Raw genomic sequence first — 6590 nt, 5'->3', positions numbered from 1 at the left:
TAAATTGCCTATGGTGATTTCGCACATGTCCGCACGTAAATACATGAGAAAAGGGTGTGAAGCTTATCTGCTTATGTAATGAATGTTGAGATGTCTCAACCGAAATTTGAATCATTACCTATAGTCTGTGAGTTTCGGATGTATTTCGGAGGAATTGCCAGGTTGCCTCCAAACAGAGAGATAGATTTTGCCATTGATTTGTTGCTTGCATCGCACCGATCTCGATTGCTCCATATAGAATGGCTCATCAATTAAAAGAATTGAAGGCTCGATTGCAGGAGTTAACGGACAAGGGATTTGTGAGACCGAGTTTCTCTCCCTGGGTGCTCTGTATTATTCAGAAGAAGAAGGATGGTTCAATGAGACTTTGCATTGATTACCGTCGACAATAAGGTGACTATAAAGAACAAGTACCCATTGCCGAGGATTGATGATTTATTCGATCGGTTAAAGGGGACCACAAGTGTTTTCAAAGATTGATTTGAGATCCGGTTACTACCACCGAGAGTTAAGGAGTCGATGTGCGAAAACCACCTTTAGGACAAGGTATGGACATTATGAGTTTCGGTGATGCCTTTTGGCTTAACAAATGCTCCACCATATTTATGGACTTAATGAATCGGATTTTCCGCCATATTTGGATAAGTTTGTAGTAATGTTTATAGATGACATTTTAATTTATTCTCGAGATGAGTTTGAACATGCCGAACACTTGAGAACTATATTGCGAGATCTTGAGAGAAAAGAAACTGTTTGCCAAGTTTAGTAAAAGTGAGTTCGGCTTCGTGAAGTCGGATTTTTGGGGCATATAGTCTCGGTGATGGTATTCGGTGGATCCAAGCAAGATTTCGCGATCGTTGATTGGAAACCGCCAAGAATGTATCCGAGGTTAGAAGCTTTTAGGCTTGGCCGGGTATTATAGGCGTTTTGTTGAAGGATTTTCGATGATTGCCTCTCCTATGACTAAATTGTTGCGTAAGAATGTTAAGTTTGAATGGACTGATAAATGTCAATGATTTTTGAAAAGTTGAAAGCACGATTGATTGAAGCACCAATTTTAGTACTGACCGAGTCGGAAAGGAGTTCGTAATTTATAGTGATGCATCATTGATGTGCCTTGGATGTGTGTTGATGCAAGAGGGCAAAGTAGTAGCTTATGCTTGAGGCGCTTAAAACCGCATGAGAAGAACTATCCTACACATGATTTGGAACGTCATTGTTGTTTTTGCCTTGAAGATTTGGCGACATTATTTATACGGTGAAAATGCCGAATTTTTACCGATCACAAAAGTTTGAAGTACTTGATGAATCAAAAGGACCTAAATTTGCGACAAATAAGATGGCTTGAATTATTAAAGGATTATGATCTAGTGATTGATTATCATCCGGAAAAGCAAATGTAGTTCTTGGCGCCTTGAGCGAAAATTTCTTTTCACTTTGAGAGCCATGAACACGGGTTAGCATTGTCGATGACGGGTCAATTTTAGCAGAGATGAGAGCTAAACCGTTATTTCTCCAGTTGATTTGTGATGCTCAAAAGAATGATAGTGAGTTGCGGATCAAGAGAACTCAATGCGAATCGAGTTATGACTCAGATTTTCGAGTTGGACCAGATGACTGCTTGATGTTTCGAGACGTAATATGTGTGCTTAAAAAATGATAAATTGATTCGTAAAATATTACATGAGGCGCACAATGGTCATTTATCGTTCACCCCAGTAGCACAAAAATGTATAATGATTTAAAGAAGTCAGATTGGTGGCGGTATGAAAAGGACATTTCGAATTTGTAACTAAGTGTTTGATCTCAACAAGTAAAAGTTTGAACATCAAGTACCTTCAGATTACTTCAACCGTAATGGTGCCCGAGTGGAAATGGGACAAGATTACCATGGATTTGCCTTTAACTCCTAAAAGAAGGATGTTTGTTTGGGTAGTGGTTGATAGATTAACAAAGTCACCCACTTTATACCAAGACGCACTGATTACTCACTTGATAAATTAGCCGAATTATATATTGCTGAAATTGTGAAGTTGCACGAGTACCTATGTCTATAATATCAAATAGAGATCCAAGATTTACCTCGAGATTTTGGAAAAAGTTACAAGAAGCTTTGGATACAAAATTGAACTTTAGTACCGCATTTCATCCACAAACAGATGGTCAAACGGAAAGAGTAATCCAGGTACTCGAAGATATGCTTAGATCTTGTGTTTTAGAATTTGGAGGTAGTTGGGAGAAATATCTATCTTTGATTGAGTTTGCCTACAATAACAGCTTATCAATCAAGTATACAAATGGCACCGCATTTAAGCCTTATATGGTCGTAAGTGTCGGACTCCTTTATATTGGACCGAGCTTAGTGAGAAGCAGATTCATGAGTTGATCTAGTTAAAGAAACCAAGAGAAAATAAAAGTAATTCGGGATTGCTTGAAAGTCGCTTGAGATCGACAAAAGTCATATGCGATTTAAAAAGAAAAGAGATTGAATTTCAAGTGGGTGATAAGGTGTTCTTGAAGGTGTCACCATGGAAAAAGATTCGAGATTTAGTCAAAAGGCAAGTTGAGTCCGCGTTTTATTGGGCGCACGAGATTCTTGAGAGAATTGGACCAGATGGCATATCGGTTGGCCTTACCGCAGAGTTAGAAAAGATTCATAACGTGTTTCATGTATCAATGTTATGACGTTATCGTTCGATCCTTCACATGTGATTTCCCAACGAAATTGAGATTCGATCGGATATGACCTATGAGGAGGAACCAATAAAGATTTTGGCTCGAGAAGTTAAACAGCTTAAGAAACAAAAGTATAGCCTTAGTGAAAGTATTGTGGCACGACATGGGATAGAAGAGGCTACGTGGGAACTGAGGAAGCTATGAGGAAACAGACCCAAACCTCTTTCTGGGTAAGATTTTCGGGACGAAAATCTCTAAAGGGGGGAGAATTGTGACAACCCGAATTAGGGCCTAATCGGAATAGTGGTTTCGTGACCACAAATCCGAGATAGAAATAATTGTTTTATAAATATTTTGGGGTTTATGATATGATTGCATGATTGTGTGAAAATTTCGTGATGAAATTCTATGCCTAAAGTGTTTAAATTGAAAGTAGGGACTAAATCGAATAAGTTGCAAAATTTGCATACTAGAAATTTTAGTATGAAATTGTTTTGAAATATTTATTAGGAGGTCTTAAATAGCAATTTTACCAATTTTAAGTTCATGGACAAATTTAGGACATGGAAGGAATTTTTGGAAAGTTTAGTAGTAAGGGTATTTTGGTCATTTTGATATTAAATGAAATAAAATGGGAAAAATAACACAAAATAGTCATCTTCCCCATTTAGTTGCTGCGAAACTTCACTCTCTCCATAGCTAGGATTCTTCAACTTTCAAGCTCCATAGTAAGTGATTCTAAGCCCGCTTTTAATGTTCTTTACGCTTTTGGAATCCGGAAGCTCGATTAAGCTTATGCTAGTAATAATTTAACCTAGGGTTCATATTTGGAAAAATACCCATAGGTGAAATTTGTGTATTTTGATGTTTTATGATAGAATATGAGGTTTTAAATTGTGTTAAATAATTTGTGCTACTCGGTTTTAAGTGAAAACGAGTAAAACAAAGATAATCGGTAAAAATACCTAATGTTCATAACTATATGATAGAGTGGGAATTTGATGTTGTTGTAGAAGAGAAAATGTTCAGCATATCATAAAACATAAGAATAAGGGCTGAAATTAAATTCCGAGCCTAGGGGCAAAATTGTAATTTTGTAAAAGTTAGGGGCAAAATGTAATTTTTCTACAATGTGATTTTTGGATTGAAATAAATAGTATGAGTATTAAATGAGCTAAATGTGTTATTATAGATCAAGAAAGGCGCTGAACCGACCTCGAACCGGGGAAAGAAAAAGTTTTGGACTAAATTGCAAAATTTCCATATTTTGCACCAAGGTAAGTTGTATGTAAATATTACAATAATTTCATGTACATTCTTATATTTCAGCCTATTATATAAATATACTAGCTGATGCTAAAATATAAATTGACTATTGGAAGAATGGAAATAAATATAGAGAGAGAGATCCCGGTTGAACATTCGGAGAGATCGAATGAAATAAAGGGAGCGTAGCTAGGTCACATGTATGATGCTGAGTGCACATCATGTGTACAAGAAAGCTACGAGACACCCTGTAGTAGCTAGGTCACATGCGTGATACGAGATGTATCCCATGTAGACAAGAGAGCTACGTGAAAGATAAATGTAGCTAGGTCGCATGCGTGATTCCACGTGAAGGACACCATGTAGACAAGAGAGCTACGTGAAAGATAAATGTAGCTAGGTCGCATGCGTGATTCCAAGTGAAGGACACCATGTAGACAAGAGAGCTACGAGACAAATCGGCTAGGTCGCATGAGTGGTACTAAGTGTTCCCCATGTGTACAAGAGAGCCGAACTAAATGAAGTATGATGGTGGGGTCAGTGTCTTTGACCGTTAAATATCGAGGATTGATCCGAATTGTTCAACGGGATGGTTTTGTGGTGACATTGTGGTTTGGACCTACACTTATAGTGAATGAAATGTGGTGAAAATGAATTGTGGCATATACATATATACGATAAAATGAGGTTAGCATAAAGAATGTGTGAAAGAGTGAAATTAGTATTAAAACTGTTTTTAGATGGCAGCAGTGACGTGATTTTGAAAAATCACCAAAAATAGGAGGAATATAATTAGAGGTTGAATGAGATGTGAAATTAAAGCTTAATGAGTCTACTTTCATATAAAAGAAGCAGGGCAAGCAAAGGAATTCTATATTTTGAGATATTTACAATTGTAACTGACTTGCTCAGGATGAATACGTGATCCCCTGTTTCCACTTTGAAAAATCATTAAAAATTGTACAAAGCAAACTAAGAAATATAGTTTACATGCCTAAATTCCTTATTGAGACTAGTTTTAAATACAACAGACTTCAGGGTTGTTTGAGTTATGTACTGAGAGAAATTCAATTCGTAGTGGACAGAGGTCAGGCCAGTCGAGCTGTGTAACAGGGAAACTTTAACTAATAAACTGTACTAATCTGCTGAACCAAAATTATAAAAAAATTTAGCAAGAAGCTTTATGAGTCTAGATTCAGGAAATTTTACGGATATGAATTTCGAGTTTTTAACTCGAGTTATGATTTATTTAGTGAATATGACACAGCAGAGACAGCTTAATCAAGTGGAATAAGTAGTGAAGTTAAAGTAGACATACTTGAATTGTTGTGTAAACATGTTAGATTCTTAAATTAGTATTTACATACTACTTACTAAGCTATAAGCTTACTTCGTTTTCTCTCTTTTGTCTTATAGTGTTCTCCACTTGCTCAGAGTCAAGGATCGTGAAGATCTACCCGCACTATCATACTTTGGGGTATTTGAACTAAATGTTTTGAATTATGGCATGTATAGTAGGCAAAAATTATTTTGTTATGTGTCATATTTGTCTAGGTTTAAAATATTAGTTACAAAGATTTCGACCGATTACTTTGTACAAGCCATAAAAGTTGGCTAATATTGTTCAAGATATATGTTATACGATGCATTATCAAATGGGATGACATATTTCTATCTTGGTTATGTTTAATGGTATATGTTATGTTCTGGTAATACCTTGTATCCTGTTCCGGTGACGGTAACGGGTAAGGGGTGTTACACAAGATTCATGTACCACCTTCACCTCTACACGTTATGACTTCTCCATGGCCTTTTTCTATGTGGGGCACAGATGTCATTGGGCCAATATTACCAAAAGCTTCAAATAGGCATCGTTTTATTTTTATGGTCATTGATTACTTCACGAAGTGGGTAGAGGCTACTTCTTATGCGAATGTTACTAAGTCGGCTGTAAGTCGTTTCTTGAAGAAAGATATTATTTGTCGGTATGGGATGCCTGAAAGGATCATATCAGACAATGCACTGAACTTGAACAACAAAACGATAGCAAAAGTTTGCAGTCAGTTCAGGATTAAGCATCATAACTCTTTGCCGTATCGCTTAAAGATGAATGGGGCAGTGGAAGCTGCTAACAAAAACATCAAGAAGATAGTGGGGAAAATGACTGAAACCTACAGAGACTGGCATGAGAAGTTACCATTTGCACTCTTAGCTTACCGAACATCTGTCAGAACCTCTACCGGGGCAACTCCTTTCTCGTTGGTTTATGGGATGGAAGCAGTGTTACCCATTGAAGTGGAAATACTGTCTCTTCGAGTCTTGCCAGAGATAAAGTTGAATGAAGCTGAATGGATACAATCGTGATATGATCAGTTGAACTTGATTGAGGAAAAGAGGCTAAAGGCCATTCGTCATGGTCAGATGTATTAAAAGCGAATTATGCGAGCTTACGACAAGAAAGTGCGACCAAGAGAATTCCACAAGGGGGATATTGTGCTGAAAAAGATCCTCCCTATTCAGAAGGACTTTAGAGGAAAATGGATGCCAAATTGGGAAGAGACGTATGTCGTGAAGTAGGCCTTCTCTGGGGGTGCATTGATCTTAACAGAAATGGATGGGAAGAGTTTGCCCAATCCAGTGAATTCAGA

This window comes from Gossypium arboreum, chromosome 4 (genome assembly GCF_025698485.1).
Source record: "Gossypium arboreum isolate Shixiya-1 chromosome 4, ASM2569848v2, whole genome shotgun sequence".
Classification (NCBI taxonomy): Eukaryota; Viridiplantae; Streptophyta; class Magnoliopsida; order Malvales; family Malvaceae; genus Gossypium; species Gossypium arboreum.
This window is presented reverse-complemented; position numbering follows the sequence as displayed.